The 24,752-nt window shown below is 41.7% G+C and overlaps 1 protein-coding gene across 2 annotated transcripts in view; it reads right to left on the bottom strand.

Moving 5' to 3' along the window:
- Window positions 1-14,482, bottom strand: part of CSGALNACT2 (chondroitin sulfate N-acetylgalactosaminyltransferase 2) — a 30,621-nt gene extending 16,139 nt beyond the window's left edge. The window contains exon 1 of one of the 2 annotated variants that reach the window (XM_065746992.1): window positions 14,444-14,482. The gene's annotated coding sequence lies outside the window, so the exon portion shown is untranslated. Of the gene's footprint in view, window positions 1-8; window positions 238-14,443 lie in introns of those variants that run through there. The other variant, XM_065746993.1, reaches the window with a different exon arrangement.
- Between the last annotated feature and the right edge of the window lie 10,270 nt (window positions 14,483-24,752).

The raw sequence follows: 24,752 nt of genomic DNA, 5'->3' as shown, positions 1-24,752 counted from the left end.
CAACATACGTATTAAAAAAAATGCAGTAGCAAGGGGCAAAAAAATAGGTGAGCCAAAAGATTCTTTCCATTGCATCACCCAGTTATTCCCTTTGACACAGTACTCATATCTCTATTTTACAGAAAAAATAACTATGCAGATTTCTCACATAGCCAGCTAAAACAGTATTCTCATCAACTTTCAACTCCTTCATTCCTTTTCTTCTTCCTGTGGGAAGGACAAAACAAGAGAAAACATGCCCTGCCTACTCATCTGAAAAAAAAAACCCACAAAACAAAACCAAGAGCTATTTTGAAGCAGCAGCAGCAACTTGTATTTCCATTTGCTTTTCCTTAAGTAAATATCCCATTCACTCATGAATAAAGTATTGAAGACTTAAATATCCAAGTTCACAGGATCATCACACCAGATTAAGGCAAATTCAACAGAACTTGGATTTCAAATATAGGCTCCTAAGTGAAGAAAGGGAGCTTCAGACACTGAGTTCAGTACTATTTCTACCATTCAGTTTAGATAAGAGGAATGGAAACTTTGAATCAGTCATCCCCTTGAAGCAGGGAGGAAAGGCCCACAAAAAGTTCAGTTACACAAGAGGAGGATACCAAAAATCAAAGCCAACAGAACAGTTCATAGGCCTACTACAGTGGAAGCATAAACAGGCATGAAAAGGGAAGGATACAGCAGAAATAAAGCTCAATTTATGTGATTCTACTTCTTAAAGCTAATAAAATACTTGGTTTAAAAATTGGTGGTAAAACATAGGTGAAGCTGATTAAAACTTATCCAAGGAATCTATCTGCTCTGCATGCATTTTGTTGTTTAATTACCTGGGGGGAAACCTGGAACTTGAGTAAATTCAGTGTAACTTCAATATGCTGATGAAACAGAAGTTGCACACTCCAAAATTCTTTATATATTGGATGAGCAGACTGCTATCTGTCATTGCCACCAGTCAGGAAGATAGTCTTTCTACCATTCTTGAACATAAAAATAAAGCCACTGCCACAACGTGCTTCATGTGTTTATTATACTATGGATTATATCCCCACAAATTTTATGTGTCCTTGCAGTATTTCTCTTTTCAGTCAGTTACCAGCACCAGGATAACGCTTCAGTGACTAACAGGTACTGTGCATCAGTGGTATCACAATATTAAGCATAATTTGCATGCAAGCTCCAATAACAAAGCCAAAAAGCTTAAATACATAATTATCATCATCAACACCAACACTGGCAGTTGCCTTTCTTCCATACCCAGGCATAACACACACACACAATCTTACAGGAGTTTCACACTTGCAGCCATTCAGATGAAGCCTACAGGACCACTTGAAACCACTGAAGTACTTCCAGCGTGAGAATCTCTGCTTATGACCCATTTTAAGTATAAATTAGATTGTTCACATAGAGATTTTGCATATAACAGCTAAAAAGCAATAGTTAAATGAAACTGAAGCTTTTTGTACTCAAGCTATTGGACAATTCAGCACAAAAATAACAAGTAGTTCAGTTGGCATACATCTGAAGTCTAAATAAGTCAGAAATGAGTCACTCCTGAGTGTATCTTGCAGCACCAGATGCATCTTCAGACTGAAAACCATGGTCCAGGTGTGGTGAGTCAAAGCAGACAAGAAAAAACCTACAGGCTAGAACTAGTTAACAGAAGCAATGCAATACCATCCCAAATGTATATTAATACAAAACTGCCTGCATAATGTTTTTGTACATTCCCTCCTGCACTCTGGTTCTGTTAGAAAACAAGACGTGAAACCACAATTACTAATATGAAGAAAAAAATATTTCTTAAAGTCCACATAAATGCTACCATACCACACATAAGTTGAGACATCTTAGATCAGTTTGACCACTTTTTCAATATGCCTGGACTATCTGACTTGGGCAAAACACAGACAAATACACTTTCAACTATTATTACTACTGTCAAGAACAGCATTTCTTTTGCACCACTGCATATACAAACACAACTACTTCATCACCACAGTAATCAGTTTTTTAATAATTAAGAGATGCTCTTGGCACAGAGGACATAGTAGGAAACAAGGTCAAGCATTACAGCTCAGTAGAACACAAACAGCACTTTGCACATTTTTACAGTATAATTTCAGAAAGCAGAAACCAGGGACTAATATTTTTAGTGAAGATCTTGTGTTAATTGATTCAGGCTGCCACCGTACTTAGTGATGGGCAGCACAGGCAGCTGCAAACCACTGCCAGATTTGGCTCTTCACAACCTCTAGTTTAGAATCACTTAAGTCATGAAGCCTCCTACTTCGTGGGCTGTTAAGTGACACATAAAAACCCCTCAAGCTATGGCATAAGCATATGAGGCCTTTATTCAGTTCTCTGACCTGACAATAAATTGCCTTGTGTTCCAACTCTGGTGAGTCACTAACTTTCTTCAGGTTTTATTCTTTTCTTAGAAGTGAGAACAGATTCCCCTGTGTGGTGTCAGGAGGACAAAGAGCACCAGGAGATTAAGATTCCCTCAGACAATAGCAAGGAGTTGTGAAATAACTCTGTCCTCAGCTAGTTTCTTCACTGAGGCAAAACATACATCATTATGTTGGTCTAAGAAAAGTAAGCATGCCAACACATACACTGCCATCTCCATTGCCTCATCAATGCAATAATAAAAGATCACAAGTAACTGCAAATTTTTGAGCCTTATCTACTGGGACTAGAGAGCTGGAAAGGATAGCACTGCCTTCAGGGTACTGAAGCAGAGAAACAAATCCCTTTCTGCCAGTACAGAAAGTAGGTGCATTGGGCTGAAGCAATCTCACGCTTTTCCTTCTATTTCTTCTAATTGTGCCTTATTAGTTGAAACCCTTTTCCAGCGAGCTAGTGACAATCTTAAGACAGCCTTTTGCTGTCTTACAGAGCTAGACCTTGCCTATTTAACTCTGACAACTTCAGAGCAGTGTTGCAAAGAACAGGCATTTTTCCCCACTACCACTTCCTTTAGTCCTGTGAAGGCAAGGAATGTTTGTGCAACTGGTTACGTTAAATACTGAGATTCTAAATCATGTGTGGATGTTAGTTTGTTACAGTGGGGACTGAACCAGTCTGGACATATTCATATTTTTCCACTGTCACTTCTGCTGTGAGAGAATGAAACGTGTCAGATTTGTTCCTCAAAGGGCTTGAATTTTTCCTTGTTTATTACCTTTAAGTGCACTGCCTGTTGGAAAGGCTCCCAAGACCTAACAGTTAGCAGTAACAATGTAGGGCTTGTCCCTTTGTTTTCCCATATTTGCTCTATTGCCAATATAAGATTGATACAGTAACACTTCAATATGGTAAGGCATCATCCCCTGGAACAACATCTTGAGCACTAAGGCTTCTAACCATCCTTGATACTACCTTTCTTAAGTAGCTTACAGTTTAGTCTAGGGAAAAAAAAAACCTACGAAACGTTCCCTCACATTCTTCAAGGAGTAAAAGTCAGTAAAAAAAAAATCAGTAAAAATCTTAACCCATATGCCGCCAGAAATTTTAAGTCTACAATCCCTCTTTCTCTATCTTCTCTTTTAAACATTTTGAGATAACAGAAGCTTGAAGATGCCGTTGAAAATAAAATCATTTAATCAAAGACCTGCCAACAAGATGCCCTGGCTAATAAAATCATTTACACAGAGACTTGTGAATGAGATGCCCTTGCTCCTCTGCTCCTAAGTTATTGTGCAGAAGCTTGCAAATTCCTTCCTTCTCTGTATGTATACCCTCACCAAATAATGTTTTGGTTTCAAAGGTCTATAGACAACTTAAGCTTATGAATGTTGGACTTGCTGCAGGCCTAACAGGTCTCATACAAGGGAGAGCAGACAGGGAAGTCTGTAACCTCCAAGTACCGCAGCCAAGAAAAGGAGGAAAGGATAATGTAATAGTGTAGTCAGGATGGACAGGAATCTGCAGTCTGACACTCACCACAGGGGGATGTCCCAGTGGACTCCCCCTTTATTCAAGTAAAGGAAGCCATAAGTCTCTTCTCTGTCTCTTTTGGGGAAAAGTTTTCCCAACATATTTACAAACTAAATTTGCTAACATATTAGGTCTGGTACAACACAACCTTAAGAATTTCAGAAATGACTCCCAGTCTGTAGAAGATTATTACAAGAACAAGCAGGCTGTGAAACAAGCCTATAAATTAGCAAATACATGCAACAACCTATCACACCAGAAAAGTTAATTCGGTGCTCTATGGTGCACTCTAAAGTTCATAAAAAGGATAAGGTTTCATGAAAAAGTACTCAAAAAGTAGTTCCCATCATCAGTATTCCACTGTTTAAAGACCAAATTTTAATTGCAGATGCTGATATTTTGCTTTATTCCTATTTTCCAAAATGAAAATATTTGCAATGAGACCTCTGAGGCTCATACAATGCTGATGAAGATTTGCTGCTTCTCCAGAATCAACTCACTGTTACTCTTTCTGCATTTCTCAGGCCTTATGTATATTCAACTATGGAAATGTTTGTTCCTTACAAAAGAGCTTGTTGATTCTCTAAGCACAAGGGAACAGACCAGCATGGTAAAACAAAATGCTTCTAAATTTGTTTTAATTGTGTAAGCTCGGTTTTGGTTCCTGACAGCAGAGGATGAGTACTTCGCTCTAAACAGAGGAAACATTCATGCTAAGAGCATAATGAAATAGCTCACTGCTTTGACTTCAAGCTTGTCTGCGCAGACATTCCTCATTCTCACATGTTCTACTTCAGAAATGTCTTTCTCATTCAGCATGCCCTACATGGTCATAGTTTAACTGACTATGAAATTCCATCTGATTTTCCTATTTTTTTTTAATTTGTAATTTCACCCACAATGCCACAGACACTAACCATCTTAAATCCCTCCACACACACACTTCCTTCCTTGGCAAGACATAATAAAAGCTTGAGGTCCAACATCATCCCTTGATTATTTCATTTTATTCTGTTCTCAGCAAAAGCGTACTCCCAGTATTGCTTGGGAACACTGAGAAACACTGCACCACAGCAGGTATTTTCTCACTTGATGAAACCAATGCAAGAAGTTAATCACCTCTGTCGTCAAAGAATCTTTGCATAAAACCCTAGAATGAAAAACCTCAAACCAAAACTTCAGTATGCAGAATCACATACTGTGTACTTCAGCAGCCCACAGAATTGTCAAATGAAGCTGTTCCAAGGCTGTCCTAAGCAAATAAGAACCAAAGTCAGTTTTTCTACTGTTGGGAATGTTAGTAGAAAGAGAAAAGCGAAGAAAATACCCAAGTGGAATTAGGGGACACAGTTTTTTGAGAAAAGTGAGAACTAATCTTCAGTCTGGTTCTCACCCTCACATTGGGCTAACCATAACCAACATGTTATTATCCCAGCTGGGACAGATCTGCTTTCAGCTGTGGCTCAGCTCCAGATTGCCTGCACACAAACTCACTCACTCTGCCCAACAGGAAAAGCTGGGCATCACTACCCTTTTTATAGGGACATCTACACACGAGCAAGACAGCAGGAAAGCAAAAAAAAATCACAGAGTATTTTGCATCCTTAGACCAAATACTGAAGAAATTGAAACTTAGGCACATTGTAACTGTGCCCATTTAGATCACAGCCTATTCCACGGGGAAGAAGCTTACTTTCAATTTTTTTTTTCCAAGTTCAGTACCCAATACAGTACTATAGCCCACCACAACAGATCTCAAGCTTTGCCACTCACATTATCTGACTGGCATTCAAGAGCTTTTTTCTTGCAGTAAGCTCTTAGAATTGTCCCAGTTGCCTATTTGCCTCTTATCTAACCTTCCCAGCATTCCTACTGGAAGTCACGTTACCTTGGCATGCTCATGTGGATCGTACCATATAGGAGAAAACTTCTAAGAGCACAAAGCAGCACAAAAAAAAGGTAGTTTCTGCAGAAAGATGTTTTTCAGATGCTGGACTTCAGGTTTAGATCTGCAATGTAGCTCAAACAACGTTTATGATGATCCTTAGTTGCTATAAACTTCTCAGCTCCAATTGGCTGATAAACAATAAAAGCGGTTGCATTTGGCCCAGTCAGTCTTCACCAGACTCCTGGCAGTAACATGCATCACTTCTGTGTTGCTGTAGCCTCACTGGGCTGCTCAGCTAACAGCCTGGGGTAATGGTGAGCTATCAGCTCCACATCACTCCTATTCACCCACAGGTGTTTTTGGTCTCCCTTGAATTTCTTGGTTACCAAGTCCCACTGGCAAGCACTGGCACAGCCAGCCTCCCACCCAGACAGGGGAAGGATGACAAACATACACTGAACACTGAAGAGGATCTGCTTCATTTTTAATTGAAGAGGTGGAAAAACTCAACACCCAGACAAAAGCTACTGCATGCATTATGAAAAGCCTCTAATGAATTATCAAGTGCTCAGGCATATCCGCAATAGCTAAGCTCAGACATTTGTTTAGTTCCTAAATGAGGAGGAAAAAATTCAGACCTTTGGCACAGGGATTATAGTAGTACAGTAACACAGCAGGAAAAAGCAGTTCAACCATGGGAATCACCAGCAAAGACAGTCAGCACAGGATTTATTACTGAAAAAGGCAGGCTTAAGAACAACCTTTTCCTGCACACTCTTTACACAAGTGATTTATTTGATGAAAGCCACACCACATTTTTGCCAGCAAACATTGATCTCTGAGGTAAAAGGAAGACAGCTTTCCACATGCTTCTGCCTTCCTATTTAGAGACTCCAGTACACAAAGATATTACAGTCTCATTTCTTGCTTCACACTGCAGATAACTCATATCCAACAGTAAAGGCTTCACCAATAACAAATTCTGACATCACCCACTTCTCAAGCAGCACTTTGAGGCTGCGTATTAATTGCATTCTTCCAGGAGATGCAGCTGGAGTGGCACACTACATATTAGCTGGAAACCTTTAAAAAGAAAGTGAAACCACACTATTTCTGTTCGTAGTGGGGTTCAATTAACATAGGTTTGATCTTACATTTTCCCTACCAAGGACAAACAAGCAAGTCTTACTCATCACCTCCTGAACCCTCTCCATCACAGCCTCACTTCCAGGAGCCCTGCTTTAATATACTTTTACAACTGACTCAAGTAAGCAGAGAAAAAAAATCACAGCTGTGATGTACCTGTCCTGCACCACACACCCCCACCTAAGAAGGGGAATCAGGACATCAATCTGACAGAGGCAGTTCTCAGCGCCACACCTCAAGTGGCAGAGAAAGGATGCAGAAGGTAACATCCACCAATGGAGAAACAGTGGCACTTCTGCCACAACAGACCCTGGAAAAAAAAGCACTCCTACAGTCATCCTTCCATGAGAGAAGTGCTAACTATGTAACCCCATTCTTACATGAAATAGCAAGGAAAAAACAGCCTTTTGATAAAGAGGTTTTATCCTCCTTAGTTTAAGGAAGGAAGCAAATTTTTGTTTATCCTGGTATCTAGTGTTCCTACACAAACTAGAATACATTAAATAGTTTAAAGAACAAGGTTATTCGTGTTATTTACTTTATACTTAACTTAAAGTAAGCAATGGACTTACGAACAGGACCCCCTACTGTCGCTTCAGAGGAAGCCAGAGAAAGCCCAATGTATTATGGAAAAATCTGAATGGCAATGAAAGCTACAAACCCAAACAACCATACCTTAACTGAGCTGTTCATTATCCTCAATGTTGAAAACATCCGGAAATAAAATCACCTCAGAGTTAACTATATTTAATAGAGACAGGCATCTTCTCAGCAAGAAACCACTGACCTGAAGTGCCCCACATAAGACTAGCACAAGTGGTTTGTTTAGATTTCAGATTATCCAGTAGGTATCCTGAAGCAATCACTAGCTTTTGCTTCCAAAACAACTAAGTCCCCTAATTTACACAGCATTTTCTATAGTTTATTATTTAACTTGTGGGCTTTCACGTTACTATGGACTCTATTTCCCTTTTTAAAATAATAAGGCATAAAAAAAAGCTTTAAAATAGAGAAGCAAGTCATCTTCCTCTTGTTGCAAGGGATTAAGGGAACCACAGTACTATGCAACCACACCTATTCTGCCTACCCTATACAGTGTTCGGGTTTAACCTAGAAACAGGAACAGAAGTACAAGTTGTTACCTTCACACAAGCATCAGCAAAGCATTCCTGCCATCTCTAGCCAGAAGTCATTTTTCACATAAGCATTAAACGAGACAGGCCAAGAACCATGCTCAGTTACCATGCAGTTGAGCAAGATCCTTGCTAACAGTGAGAGACCGTGCAAAGTAAAAGGGCAACTTCACGTGCCAGCTCCAGGCCCAGAGGCATTCCTCCGCCCCTCTGTTTGCTGCAGGCTGCCAGCCACAAACATAGTGGTGTGGAAAGTAAGAGTTTGGGACCTGCACAGGTAGCAGCAAGGCTGGGGAAGGATTGTCTCTTCTCATTTGAGAACAGAACTCCTAAGAAAGCAAGAGCCATACAGCAGACCCATAGCAATTCAAGTAACTATGTCCAAATGACTCCAGTGCACTACGTGAAAAACATGACCCACCCTCAACTGTTTTTCCTAATCACACATTAAATCCATACCCAAATACTTGGTGGATAAGTAGTTCACTGTCACTAGACTGACAACTCTCATTTTCAGTAATTAGTATATACTAAGAAGAAAGCAGCAAGGAAACAGTGGACTCACTACTGAAGTTTCCTGAAGCATTTAATTCCTACAATTTCAAAAGAGGATTACGTGTAGAGACATTACCAGGCTGAAGTGTACAATTCTTCAAAGTCAGTACCTCACAGGAACGCATGCAACACTGCACAACCAATCAAGAATGAAGGGCCAGCTGCATTACCAGAGAGAATTGCTCAAGCAAGACTAAATCACCTCTTTTACAGTAGCTTCAGCTCTCCTTCAAGAAGGCACAGTAGTCTGTTAGAGTGTATGCAGTGACACCTTTGTGCTCCTTTCAGTACGATAAAGCAACGGCTGCTTCAAGAAGTATAAATACAACTCTCAACATTCAGCAGTCCTCAAAACAAGATAACACTGCAGAAGACATTCCATGCAGGAAAACAGCCTATTTTAGGGGGGGGAAAGCAATTACCTAAACATGAATAACCCAACAAGGAACAGAAAAACACTCTTACAACTCTGAACATCTAAAGATGCCCCAGGTAAATACTCCCCCACACAAGACGAGTATGCTGCAACAAATGCTACAGAACTCCAAAAGGTAACTACACTTGAGTACACGGTATTTGCACAGAATAATTACACTTTCACTGAAGCAATTTTCTACTTTTTAAAAAATAAAAAGAAACCAACATAGAATGACTGAAATTGGTTGTGGGGATGTAGCAGGCATAGAAGCAGTTGAAAACAATCTGTTTTCTGGAAGCATTTTACTCAAGCATACACATCCAACTATGCTCTGTTGTCTCACTTCTCTTATTTAAAAATGGCATCAGCTAACTTGAGTTCGTGTGTACTATCAAAACAAGGATCACTCAGCTATTCCTCAGCCCACAGAAGCAAAGGAGGAACACGACCCACAAGTACTCTGAGAAGAGCTAACTGTTAGAGCAGTAGCTACAGCTCTGCTTCCAGCATAAGTCAGGCATGAATATGTCACCAGAAATGAAAGCTGGAAGCCAAATGATTGAGAAACATCTGGTGCATTCCAGAAGCACAGCCAGCACTTATATCATCTATCATTTTTCATTTTGACATTGTTACTGAAGAGAAAGTTGCTCTTAGAAGAGTTGAAGGAGAGAAGCTAGCAGCTTGTCAGAGCTTTTCATCTTGATATTCTTTCAATAAATTCTCTTGCACTGGAAAAAGACAGATACAAAAAAAAAACAGAAGCCCCTCTCAGCACTTCATATTACCCTGGCTCCATCCCTTCTTTGTTTTTTCACATCTCTAAGGTCAGCCTTAGGGACACAGAGGCCACCTCTCTTCCTCTCCTCTTCAGAAGGAGCTGAGCACTGTGTGGGGCAGACAGCAGGAGTTGGTCGCATCCCCGGCTTAGGCTCTTCCTTCCCAGGGCAGAGACGCTGCAATTGTTTTGGCTTCACAGCAGGGAAAGATAACTTGTTACTACAGACACTTATTACAAAGTGTTCATTCAAAGTGAAACCTGACAGTGGAAATAACCTTTCCACTATTTTAACACTTAATTCCTCCTCTGGTTTGTTCAGACAACTTAAAACTCTTTTCCACCTAACAAAGCAGAACTCAAAGGTTCAGGTACTTGCACAGTTCAGGAGCTACACATGACAATTTAAAAAGGACTATGCCTATGCAAAAACCTGCAGGAAATGGGGCTCAGTAGCAGCTACCAGCAGAACCTAGCAGAGCACTTGAGATGCTCAGCCTCCGCCCTGCTGCAAGCAGGCAGCGGGCCTGGCACAGCACAGGCTCTGCTCCCAGCACAGCCTTCTGCTCTGTGAACTACAAAGGCTGCACTCCAGAAGCCTTCTGTGTATTGGAAGCTCATGGAGCACGGGACAGGAGTGCTGAGCTGCTACCACTCCACAGGCCCAGCATCCACAGAGACAAGCCCTCTGCTGCCCTCAGGGCTGGGACACACATCCTAGTCCTGCTGTGGAATCCTCTTCAGAACACAAGTGCTACTACAACTCATCTGGGAGCTGATGCACAGTCACTCCTCTGGGACAGCAATCACCTCACAGATGTGATCAAATCATCCCTATACATAACTCCAGAGACCCCAACAATGCTCACAATTACCCATCTGTGTTCTCAGTGTGCTCCAAAGCACGAGTTCCCTTTCCTCACTCCCTCTGCTTTGACACGCCTCCAGCAGCCAAGTGCAGCACCACCTCACCACTGAGCACCTGCCCTGCTGCAGCAGAGAAAGCCTGCCCAGAAAAACTGCCCTCACCTATTCCTTCTGTTTCTCTAGTGAACATGCACACACAGACCCCAGAGTCTTCACAGGGAGGAGCAGAAAGCCTGCCTGGTTAACTGCCTTGCTACAGCTAGCTCTCAGATGTTAATGTAGACAGCACACCCCCAAAGCAAGCTCAAACACCTACCCAATTGCTTGCACCATCTCTGCACAACAGCACCTCAGCTGCCACTTAGGCTCGCACAGATTCCTGCAGTTAGACACCATGAAGCTGGAAATGGCCCCTTTGCTGCACCGGCCTTCTGAATATCTATCCGGGCCCCTTTTCCTTGCAAGATCACCTGAGGCAGTCACTCTGACTTCCAAACCCTAATGTATAAATACAAAACTAGCACAGCTCCCTACACAACCTCTTGAAGGAGCCCTAGAGTTCTGTTAATTTATCAAAGTGCTGATCTATTGTCTTGATAAAAAACAGCATGATTAATAATGCAGCCACACTAACCTCAATTTGGGGCTGATGTTCATCTGCCACCAACACTCAATACAATAAGCCAGTAACTACATAGGATAAAAATATAATAAACCTGCTTAACATTTCTACATGGAAACATTTCATACTGCTAGCAATGCACTTCCAGGGTTACCTTCAGCTCCCAGCAGTTCTGCACTGCATTATTTTGCCTTCGCACAATGCCAACTGCCACCCAGCTCAGTGAAAGGCCTCCATCTGTGACAGCCACTATGCACACAGCAGGATCCACCTCCAGACAATTCATTAACCCTGAAAGCATTTTATCTCTGTTCTACAACTGGAATACACATTTCATTTAAAAGCAACTCCCTTCAGTAGGGGAGAGAAAGAATAAAACCATTCCCAATTTTTGGGAGAAGTTCCAAGTGCCTGCCTACCCAGCCCTCTCCAGCTTCAGTGCAACCACCCCTGCACGCTGTCTTTTAGTCACCTATTGCAAACTCACTCACAAATGCAGAAATCTTTCCCACTCCATCTACTGAAACAACCAACTGGTAATGTGGGTCACTCCTTACCATAACAAAAAAGTTAGCTGGACCTCAGCTGCAGGCACCTATACGGTACACAGACCCCAGGAGCTTCCAAGATAGCTACCCCAGCAGAAACTTCACCACTACCATGAAGGAAACCCATCCACATCACCAGCAAAAGAGTTGTGCTTAAAATAAAGGAGGAAGGAGGTGAAACAAGAGCAGAGGCAGAGCTGCCCTTTGTCACCACCAGCACACTGCCAGGAACTTAAACCCACAGCATGGCCCTGAGGTGCTGAGTGGGCAGCAGAGAGGCAGGACCCAAACAAGCACACTTTCCTCTTACCTTAAGCATTTGATTTTTGAACTACACAGCTTCCACTCGCCTTCCAGTTACTCCTACCTAGTTCTTGGCACAACTAATTCAGGACACAGAAGATCTAAGATACCCAAGATCTGTTAAGCTACCTGATCTGCCTGCATTTTTAATTGAATACAAGAAGCCTGAAGCTCTTCTTGCAAGGTAGCTAAAACGGCCTTCAACAGCAGAGATGTACCTAAAGAGGCTGGACTCAGTGTCCTGTGCCAACCCCTTTGCACCTAGAAACACTCACAACAAGGAGAGCTACAACTTGCTGTTATTTCTTCCTACCTCCATTTTCTTCTTTTCCCATTTTTAAGAATACATTCATTTAAAAAAGAGAAAGAAATTAAAAGCATTACAGTCGGTTCATACTTCTAGACTTTTCTAATAAGCAAGAACAGAATATCCAAGCACTATCATTAATAAGTCACCATTCAAAACAAAACTGCTCTGGCAAAGAGAGGCAAACTTCTCCAAATTCTTATAAGCTGTAGCAGCAACTCAGGGGTGATATTACATTTCCACTGCCCTAAACAAGCATTACAATTCCTTGTGAACACTTACTCATGATTTATGTTATGCCTTTTGATATTTCTGGCACCAAACAAAAAACATCAGGCTCTTGAAGCATTTTCTCCCCAGTGTGCTTTTTGAAAGCTTTTTAACAACAAAAACAAATAGGGTTACAGTTCTCCAGGAGAGCAGAAGAAGGAAAAGCTAACTGAAAGCACAACACCAACCAGTTCCAGCAGCACCCAAGCCCTTACCTTGCCTTATATCCGAGCACCAGCCCACCTCCACAGCCCTCTTTCAGCATTATTTAATGAGAAAGTGCTGCAAGTCCCCAAGATTGCTTCATAACGACAGAGAGTTAAGAAAACAGTTGTGCAATTCAGTGGAAAAAAAAAAGGTAATTAATTTCACTCCCCCCCTTCCTCATCCAAGTTAGCTTTTATCATTCTCTTTTTTTTATACAAAAAAAAAGCTCATGCCATTTTGGCAGTGCATCTTACAGAGGTCATCTGAACACTGTATCAGTTTGGGAAGCAGCAGGCTGCTGCAGAGGCAGAATCATCACACCATCTACCAGGGGGTTTCCTGGCAGCAGAGCAGGGCAGCTCACGGTCTGGCTATGCTCTCAGACATTCCCCACACACTTGGGAAGAAACATAGCCCAAAGCTGCAATTCAAAAGCAAAGAATTTAAACGCAGGAATAATATTTTGATGCAACTTCTACCATGATGCAGCAGTCTTAATGATGGGTTTGGGTTTCCTGTTTATTCATGTTTAAAAAAAAATAATAATAATGCCTGAGAAGGGCACTGAAACAGTCATGGAATGAAAGAAGGAAAGAACTACCCAAGATCTTAATTACACAGGAGTTTTTGCGTTTCCTCCAGGAGCACACAAGCCAAACAACTCCTGTTTGTGCCGTACAGTCAAACAATGAAAAATCACTGTGCTCTCCATTGCACCCGCAGCTCACCGGTGGTTAAGGGCAGAGGGGACGCAGCAGCACCCAGCACAGCTCGCGGTGGACACCTACACGGGAAGGGCTCCACGTGCAGCAGGTGGTGTAGGGGCCCCACAGCTACCAGCATCACGCCTCAGGACACGTCGGCCTGTCCCGACAGCTGCAGGGAACGCCTCCAAACGCCGCTCTGACAGCGCTCGGGGACTCGCACTTCAGCTAATAAAGAAAGGGAGGCCAAAACTTCGCTTCCACCGCACTGAACAGCGACTTCTAACTGCTGCGGTCTGGGAAAGGAGTACGGTGGGCCCCGGCACTCATCACCCAAAAGAAAAACAGAAGGAAAACGGCATCTAGCGCACAACGTGAGCACACCGCGCTGGCACAGCCGCACCGCCCCGCTTCGCGGGGGAAGAGATCCCAACACCATCCCGACGCCAGGACCGGGGAAACCAGAAACAAAGCCAAGCAAACAAACGGGAAAAAAAAAGAGAGTAAACGCTCACGGAGCGGCCCCACGACGCAGCGTCAAGTTCAACCTTCCGCACGCTCGGCTTTCAGAAGCGCCTCACAAAGCGCATCCCATCCTGCTACGCGGTCCTGCGGCGGGCACGGCACGGCACGGCCCCGCTCGTAGCCCCGGCTGGGAGCCGGGCCGCACCCGGCGGGCGGCAAGGCGGGAGAGAGGCACCCAGCGGGAGACCGCGGGCAGGGATGGGAGCGAGGAGCGGAGCGCCCGTACTCACCCGCGGGCCGCGCCGCCGCGCATCCGCCGCACTTCCTGTGCGCTAGGAAATGAGCGGGCGGAGCGGATCCCGGCCGCTCTTAAAGGGGCCCGGCCCCTCCGCCCGCCTCCGGAGCGCCAGGAGGAACGGGGCGGCCCAGCAGCGGCCACGTGTGGGCTGCCTCAGCCTGCACCGTTGAGGCGAGGGCGGCACGAGGCTCGCTGCTCGCTCTGGGTTGGGGCTGCCCGTCCTGCAGTGCTTGTTCCCGCTGCCTACAGGGCTGCGGAAGTGCGGACCCCACGAGCAGTTGGGCCGCACACGGCAGCCGGCGGCTGCGGCACAGCTGTGTGTGTTTTCCAAGGGCTCCAATTGCGGTGCAGGCTTTGTGGTCAAGGTGCAAGATCTGTAACGAACAGATTCAGTGGGAATCACGTAGCCTAGTGCTTATTTACAGTTCGTAATTGCAGAAGAATGTTGCATTGGATTCTTTTTTCATTTTTTTTTCTGCAGGGCTAAAGGACAGCAGGTTTAGTATGGTGGGCACTTTTCAGACATCTGCACTGAGGTGGTCTGTACTGACCAGAAAATGAGGGCATGCACCATTCATGAAATCATGAGCTGAGATCCGTTCTTTATAACACGTTATGTCAATCTTCATTAAAAAATATATATTTACGTGCACTCCAGTGCAACTAAAGATTTGCAACTAACTCTGTAATGATCTGTGCCTCACTAACACCACGCTGCTGGTTTCCCTGCCATGCCTTAGTGTAACAGCTCTGCATGAGGGCAGCCCCTATCTGTCCCCCCGGGGCAGGGCCTGGGCTGCTCCTGGCAGCACTATGCACATCAGGTTCTCTGCGAGGAAGCACAGAGCAGACCTTTGTCTTCAGGCGAACCAAACCTGCTTCTCGCACGAGCTCTCTTAAGTCTTCTCTCAGGCCCCACCTCACTGCTCCATGCAGCAAAAAATAGGCAGAAATTTTCCGGGCACCTGTATTACTGTACTGAAACTGGAGACTGCTGTAGTTCTGTAGACATAATACTATTTGAGAGGCTAAGAATGGAAATAACTACTGCCGCCAAGCTGATTTCATTAACTAGTACTATGATGCAAGTTTCAAACCAAGCAACAACACTGTATCACCCACTGGCTGGTCCACAGAGCACAGCCAGACTATGCATTGTGCTCAGAGCTCCCCAGGTTGCTGCCCCTGCACTGGGGCTACTTGTTACAGCACGGGCAGTGACCCTCAGGAGCTACACACATAATATTTCATCTTTAAGCACCAGTTTCCTCTATTTTAGAATTCCTTCACTTCCATACAACTTACTGTATTTTTCTTCAATTTAAGGGAAAGAAAGAATTGGTTTCTTATATTCCTATAATAAAAATTTGGGCATTCATAGTCATCTCTACGTATAAAGAGATGATCTAAAGAGGAAAACTGTTTTTGCAGTCGTGTTATGTATAATTTCCTGACCTTTCTATCAAAACGAGCCATTCTAAGATATTCCTTCATGATTCAGAACTATATTCATGCTGACAAATGTTGTAGTTTCTGTTTGGTCTCAGCCTTGCAGGCTTACAGAGAAACGCCTGGTTTGTTCATGAATAAGTAATGCAATCAAACATTAGGAAGTGTTTGTTTTAAGACAATTCATTCCAGCCAGGGGATTTTCCTTAGAGAAGTGTTTGCAGACCTCCCAGTGTCTGAAAGCGATGTTTGTATGGATGACAGCTTTGAATTCTATTAAAATGGGGTTGGATGATTATTTTAGAGACCGAGAGAGAAACTTTAAAAATGTTTTGCTGAAACTTTGGTAGATGGGGTTCCTAAACTGGCACAGCTAGGGAAAAGGAAGTGGCTGGCAACAGCTGATTTGAACAGAAGAATTTTCCAGAACAGCATTAGCTCCAGCCCCTAGTGCATTTTGGGTTTTATTTTTTCTTCTCTTTGTATTTTTTTTTAAGCATACTTGTGGGCTGGAGGGGTGAGGACCTGACTTGGGAACATGGTGCCAAAGTGAAAAAGTAATGCAAATGAGACCACAGGGAAAATAAAAAATAAAAAGCAATCCTTCAACACTAGATGGTTTTGTTCTCTTACACTCTTGAGCTGAAATGAAATCTGTACGTGGAATAAGAAAAATGGCCAGTTATTTTGCCTGAATTTTCAAGGCTTTAATTGACAGACAATAGTCATTAGTTTGCCTTGACACAGAGCTTTTTGTCAAGCACTGCAGCTCAGTGCTGCCGATGGCAAAATTCCAACAATGATCCCACATGAGGCTGCTTTTTTTTATGCTTGCTTTAGTGGTTATACATTATTTATAACTTACTGATCAATGCAATCAGAAGTTTAACCATCTCTGCTTATATATATATATATTTTTCCCCTTAAAAATCTTCATTTTGAGCATTAATTCCAAATTGGATTCTGTAGCCCCTTTGTCACTGGACCTGCCCAAATTCATCCTCCTATGAAGTAAGGGACCGTAGAAGATGTGGCTCATTACAGCATAATTAAGTTATATCCAGACTGAGTATTGCTAACCTCTGCATCAGGTACTGCTATTGATGCTGCATTGTGAGCCTTAACCAAGTCACTGCTATGGATTGGGTTTTTTGCTTTGGGATCAGGGTTGCTGAATTACTTGGTCTCAGAAAGTCCCATTAGAAAATAGGGTTCGTACAGACTTGTCAGGCTATCAGCCAACTTTAAATTCATATATAGTCCTTCCACACATGAAAATAGAGGAAGGTTTCTTAATTCTTATTGGTGAAGTTAATCAACACAATCACAGCTTACCCTGCCTGAAAAAGGTTTCTAATGGGGAAGGGAATTCTTATTGCTTGTTTCTCCTTTGAGTTGTGATGATTTGACAGCTGCATAAATATGTGGAACAACTACGTAAGTACATAGAATAATATATCAGAATCACTGGGATACAATTTCTTAATATAGACAGATATATTCAGTATATATTCATGGAATGGCGCTGAGCTCTGTAATGGTAGAAAATGAATTCCAAACCCGGTACTGTATGAGAAGTGCAGGTTTTTGGTTTGTGCAGCAGCAGAGCAGGGATGAATGGGAATTCCAAGCAGTTGTGCTCATAGCCCAGGCTCTGCTCCTGGCTGCAGCTGAAGGGAGCACGCAATGTGCTGCAGATGTAGCTGATCATTTTCCTGGGCATACAGCCTTATTTTTTTCTGGCAGATGCACGGGTCATATGCCCAGGCTGCCACTGCTCATTTGCAACTTGCAAGGATACTGCATCAGAACTACGTGTAACGGCATGTATGGAGCCTGATAGCACAGAAATTCTGTATTGGTTTATTTCCAAAGATTCCAAGACACCTTCACTATACAACTTCTTTTCAGTGACACCAAGAAAGGCTTTAGATATTCTTCTAAAAAAGAACAGTTTTGTCACATGTGTAGTGGCTACAAAGCAGCTCTGAAGCAAAGCCCAAGCAACTGTATTATGTACCTAGAATGGAAAAGAGATTAGGAGGACTTCGACTAGAAGACATAATACTCAGTATTCCAGAATTGCAGAATAGTAACTCATTGCAAATATTAAGTAATACATTTAAAATCATTCCTATTAAAGTAAAAGTACTTTTAAAATACAGATTTCACTGTCTGAGATGCAAAAAGAAATGTTAGTTCATTCTACCTAGGAGGCAATATCAGTCACATTTAGAATAAAACTGGGTACATGAAAATAAGATTTAAGCCATACATTCTTTGATGTGCACTCCTTCTCTCAGGAGATCACCATGTAAATTTCTGAGGTATTTTTGTTGATTATCTGGTTGGGTTCAGTTTTGCATTTAAGAATCTCACACCCCAAACCTAAGAGAAAAGTCTTAAGTATCAACATTAAATACAGTATTGATATTGCAAAGAGGGAATTGTTTTCAATTCCTTATTCATAGAATGGATAGAATGGCCTGGGTTGAAAACGACCTTAAAGACCATCTGGTTTCAACCCCCCTGCTGTGGGCAGTTGCCAACCACTAGAGCAGGCTGCCCAGAGCCAGATCCAGCCTTGCCTTGAATGCCTCCAGGGACAGAGCATCCACAACCAATCTGGGCGACCTGTTCCAGTGCGTCTGCAATGCTTCTTGTTTTATTCAGAATATCCAGTATATCAGTATTTAATACACTTTACTGAATAATCTACTGTACCCACTGTTCCTGTCTGGCAGATAAAAAAAACAAAAAACAACAAACAATAACAGCAAACACAGCCTTCCATACAAAAGGAAAACAAAAGTCTGGAGAAGTACTGTATGGAGATGATCATCCATGTGGACAAATCAGTAAACAGCTGATACAGAGGAGCTGTTCACGTCTTCGTACAACAGATGAATAAGAGGCAAAGAAACCTCTCATCTGCTCAGTTGTCCGTGCCATGCTGGCTCATTTTTAACAATATCTAACTACTCCAGTCTTTTTTGTTTTTGTTTTGGCAAGCGTTAACTGCAGTCTTGTCTATGACTGCCCACAGAGGTTTTCCTTCCTCTAGGTCCAAGCCTGAGACAATGTATGAAATGTTATGTTTGCTTCTCCTCTTACTGGTACCACTCATTGTTGTATGTATATCTTTAAAATGCTTTTAAATGCAGTATTTGTAAACTATTCCTTCATTATTTTGAATTATCCCCTCAGTCTCACCCGTGATGCATGAGGAAATGCTGCTTAATGCTGGGAGAAAAGCAATGCTATCACGCACATCCTGTTGTAATGTGGATTACAGGTTCAATATGCAAAGTGCAATACTATACCTTTTCCCTCAGGTCCTGTGGTTCATGCTCAAATCTTGTATGATAAGGTCTTCATCATATTTTTGAATCCTTTGATAGCAAAAAAGATAATACGTGCTATTTATATTAGTGCACTGCAAGGTCTAATACTGCAAATTTCATAATTTGAAATGGAGACTCTGTTAAGTAACTGAAAATGATTTATTAAACATGGTCAAATGGCCATATGGTTAAAAAGTTGTTTTTCATAACAACTTACTGCAATCCAATTTGACTGCTTACTTTATCACTGTACGTGTAACAAGATTGATAAATATACGTCAGTATAAATACTAAATATTTATTCAGTTAAAATATTCTCAGTTGTGTTTTGAAAAAAAAATGCCACATCACCTGTTTCTGCTCAGTATTTTATAAATTGCCACAATTCATTTTAACAAGTAACCCTGAAAGAACAACACCAGGTGAGATTTCCAACTGTAATTTTTTTATTTTTATTTATTTATTTTGCTTATTTTAATAAAATCTCTGTAATCAACATAAACTTGATACATTTCTATTTGCTATGTCTGGGCCAGGCTACTGTTGAGAAAGCCTCCCTGCAAAGAAAAAACAGTTAAGTGGTTGAATGGTTTCCTGTCTCAAGGCTAGAATCTCTCTCTCAATTATTTATACCCTACAGCAGAAAGAATCATTTCTTGTCTCCTACTGTCACATCAATCACTGACATTCCTAGGCAAAATAAACCAACATCTTGGCAAACAGCGAACTCTGCTTGCATCTTGCTGGTGATTTCTTGAAACTGCATACAAATTAAAAAAAAAAAGTGTATATATTTTTTTCATATCTCTGTATATAAATATATACAGATATACACACACTTGCACACACTATGTGTGATGTTTATCTATAACATTTACATATGTATAACTCCTCGGCAGCTGAACCCAGACTGGATCTGGTTCATATCTCTGAAGCTCACATCTCTGATGCAGAAGGCTTATTTTAGCATTTCTAAACCTCCTTTACGTTGATGGTAACTTGTTAAAATAAAAAACCCAAATGTTTCTGGCTAGTGGCAATTGCCCTTTTAGACAGTGTCACAGAAACAGACAGATGAGCTGTGGGAACCCACCACCAGGAGTGCCAAGCGCTTCCTATAGCTGTACCTTTCTGTGGGAGGAGATATTGGCTGCAACCCCACTGAAGTTAGGATAATTTTCTATTTTACTAATAACATCACAGCTCTGAACGTATATGAGCACCAGCACTGCTCACCAACAACTCTATGTGCACTAGGTACTAACCCTATCTCACCATCACAAAGTACCTGTAATTAACTTCCTTGTTCACCAGGACCTCCGTACCATCTCCAAACTGTGGTTTACTTCACAGAGCAATCCAAAGGAAGCAACATTGTCAGCTGAAACTTAAACCGAAAAGTAAACCATGTTTAATATGTTCCAACAACCACTGTATTTTCAGTCCCTAAGATAAGGTCACTTCTTATTGGAAGAAAGAGTGTCAGATTACTTTTGTTACTCTGTGTGCTTTGAAAATGTACTCATTCTTCCCTGCCAGCCCTGAGCCAGTAACGTCTTCTGCCGTGGCTCTGTGTCTGGCTGCCAGGACTTATGCCCTATGCCCTATTCCCAGACAGCAGCTTGTCAGCTCGTGCTTAGAGTCAGGGAACCCAGCCTGCAAAGCATGAGTTAAAGAGGGGCTCCCTCTCTTCTCACCATCTCAGATTCTTTTGTCCCTGCAATCTTCAGCATAAGGAAGCCTGCCTTGTGGGCAAGTTCTTGTTCCTCCCCAAATAAGGGAATACTGTGGTGATTGCAGAGGAAAAAGGGGAGAGACCAGGCGTAAGTGTTCGCTGCAGTCATCTGTCGACCCCTTGTCCAACAGGTGTAGTACCAGAGTGGTAGATAGTAATTCCACCACTACTTATGGCACCAATGTTGTGAAAGATTTTAAATCACGTCCCTGCAGTGTTCAATAATAAGTCATTTTGCACACACAATTCTGAAATTAGGGCTCTAGATATGATTATTTACATTTTCTACTGTCCTGCACTTACAGATTTTGGAATATGTGAAAACTCTGTGCCAGTCCAAAGGATGTGTTTTCCAGCAGGGCAGCTCTATTTTTCTTTTTGGGAGATGCCAACACATTTCTGAAGATAAGAAATAATCATATGTTAATAACAATCTCTTGCAGAGAGGATGGAAAATGACACATTTTTTTCCCCCGCACACATCTCTAACTTTATGCTTTATTTGTGTGTCACCTTGGAAAAACAAGATGAAATTTACAGACAGTGCTATGCTACAGTGAGTTTACACTGAGACTTCTGCAGATGTGTGGCCAACTGGACCTGCCTCTGCACTGCAGCCTGCACAGCAGCAGTGACTGCTGCTACCTTCATGCCCTACCCGCATCGGGAAGCACTGCAGCTATGTGCAGGCATACTCAGTGACTTCAACCATGAAAACAGTGGCTCATTCCACTATAACATGAAATAAGCATCTCATTATACTTCTTGGCACGTGACATACAACCACATGACTCTTGAATTGTACCGGCCATTTTCAATTGGCCCGTAGTGCAAACATAGATGAGGTGAAGTTGAATTATAACAAAACGTACCTCGCTAGTGCTAAGTGTGGAGCTACTGATTTCAGATGAGCTTAAGGGGAAGTGTACATGTCTCTGGCCAGCTAGGCAAAATGACTGTACTTCAGAACATTATCAGCAAAACAAACTTACATAGCAGCTTGAAAGAATATATTTCTAGCAAGAAATTTGTTGTTTTAGGATCCCTCACAACTCCTTACAAAACAAAGTAAAATCAAAATATACACTACAAGAAGGAATTTTTAATCTCAAAATGCATTAAGAATATATAAATATATCTATCATAACTGGAAGACACAGGTTACTGTCCTACAGGATTAGAAATGAGAAACAAATACAAAACATAGCTTACATGAACAGCTCATCTTTACTGAACTAAGGTGGTAAGTACTGAAAAATATTTAATTGACTGTCACTTCTGGGTATTCTACGTATGTTAGAGATATATCTGTGCTTACCTGCCTTCTAGGGTGCACTGTCTATTTGTGAATACTTCTCCTTAGGTAGACAAGTTACAACATTGTGCTAGGGGTGAGTAAATCTATGCTATTGTTACTTTGCTCATATTTTCATAGTACCTTCTGTATTTTTGCTAGCAGATCATTGGAATATTAAAATATAGACCAGCAAGTAATTATGAATAATTTATTTAGGAATTATCCCACTATCTTCAGGGGAGTACTTAGTTATATGAAGTCAGACGCAGCAGAATTGAACAGCTGAACACTTCGGTTTTCTAATTAATATTTTAAATACTTTTATACAACTTTGGAGTGCAGTAGTGTTCTTTTTATCAGAATGATAGCTTAAACAGTAAAAGTCAATTCATTAATCTCTGAGGAGGCCATGAGGATGCTCAGAGGTCTGGAGCAGCTATCCTATGGAGAAAGGCTGAGGGAGATGGGCTTGTCCAGCCTGAAGGTGGCTCCGGGGAGACCTCATTGCAGCCTTCCAGTGCTTGAAGGGAGCTTATAAACAGGAGAGGGACCAACTTCTTTTACGGGCAGATTCTGACAGGACAAGGGGGAATGGTTTTAAACTAAAAGAGAGGAGACTGAAATTAGGTATTCGAAGGAAATGCTTTACTCAGAGGGCTCCATCCCTGAAGGTGTTCAGGACCAGGTTGGATAGGGCCTGGGGCACTTGGTCTGGTGGGAGGTGTTCCTACCCATGGCATGCAGGCTGGGAACAGAGGATCTTCTAGACCTGCTCCATCTCACACCGTTTTGTGGTTCTGTCATCCCAGACAATCAGTGCCTTGTTTATGTGGTTTGCTGCCTATTGATAGCCAGGAGGTGATGCTGCTAACATTCATATTTGTATCTATTTTATTATAAACTGTAGGTATAGCTGCAGTAAGAGATGCAGGGCTTTCAGATGGACTGAATTTAGAAGCAGTATTTCAAAATTATTTGCGACTTTTTTTTTTCATACAGTTGAAATACCCTTTTTGAAATATGTTGCAAGGCTGAATATAAAGTCCAACTAGTTCATTTTTGCTATACATTTTTTAGAACAACTTAAAAAAGGACCATTTTAGTGGACTGTGGAGATAAGTACACATTTTGCTTGACAAACTGTAGATAAAACTAAATGACAGCATAACTATGTACCTCGTGTTCATGGGACAGGTTTTTTAGGTTCTGTTAAATACCAAACAGGCTCAGGTCTGCAGATTAAGATCTGCAACATCAGTACATTTATCTGAGTAGTGTGGAAAAGTTTGTAGACTTGAACATTAAAACAGTTTCCTTGTGCTAACTGAAAGGGCACATGAAATTCAGCCTTTTCCCCACCTGCCCCAACTCAAAGCACAGGCCAGGTAAGCCACGTAAGCACTGCTGGTATTTAGAAAAAGCTGGCAGAATTTTTTCAAAATATTCCCTCCAACCTGTACTCTAGATGAGTCATTTGTTCCCCTTGAGTTCATATTGCTCAGGGCAGCCAAGTACCTAAGTATTTCTGGCACTGATGGAAATATCATCTGCATATCACATTTTCTCCCACGTGGGAAGTATATTTTCTTGTTTAATCAGGAACTGAAACAAATTCCTCACCTTTCTGTCTTGCAGAAATATAGCATAAATAGGAAATACTTCAAGAGAACCATTTGCAAAACTAGTGTGCTTAGATAAGACATAAGAAGCTATCAAGTTATTTCATATTACAAGTACTTAAAAGTAGTAATCTATTTCTTAACAATATCTAAGTCAAGATTATTTGAATGGGAGAATACTTGTTCAGAATTACTTAGTAAGCTGCACTTCGTATTGGTAATTATGTCTCACGGTAACTACTAACTGTATACTTTACGTATACAATCTATACCTCTTTTTAGTGCATTTTCACACAGGAATTAATGATTGACACAGCGGTGTCTCACGCAGTTCAAAAATAGACAGTACTTTCTGTATCCACTGTTATTTCATTATCTCACTCACCTATTGCAGAGCAATGTAGCTTCACATCTCCCAACTGAATACCATTGCTGGAGATAGCTGATAAATACAAGTTCTTAATTAAGGAAGAATTAAAAAACCCACCACCACCACCTACAAAAACCACTCTTACTGCCTTAGTTGCTTTGGCTAATAAAGAATTCCCATTTACAGACACAAATAATGTGAAAAGGACTGGACAAAACCAAAACTTAACACAAATGCAATTTCTTCTTTTTTTTTTTCCTTCTCCCCCACAGATCTCTCATAAAAAAGCAAAGCCCATATAATGGGCTTAATGTTCAGTGCCATTTATATTAAAACTATTTGTTCTGACCATCTTCTGAGTTGTGCTGTGCCAGTGAAAATCACCATTATACACAGGGGGTTCAGTTAGGGGATACATATAAGCTATATCTCTTTGCATTACACAGCCCACTAACTGGTAGTACAAAGAGAAAGTCACTCTGCTTAG

The sequence above is a fragment of the Cyrtonyx montezumae genome, unplaced genomic scaffold, assembly GCF_038088225.1.
Source record: "Cyrtonyx montezumae isolate F1298 unplaced genomic scaffold, pur_monq_1.0 scaffold_4, whole genome shotgun sequence".
Lineage (NCBI taxonomy): Eukaryota > Metazoa > Chordata > Aves > Galliformes > Odontophoridae > Cyrtonyx > Cyrtonyx montezumae.
Note: the sequence above shows the minus strand (reverse complement) of the source record. Positions and strands in the feature narration are given on the sequence as shown.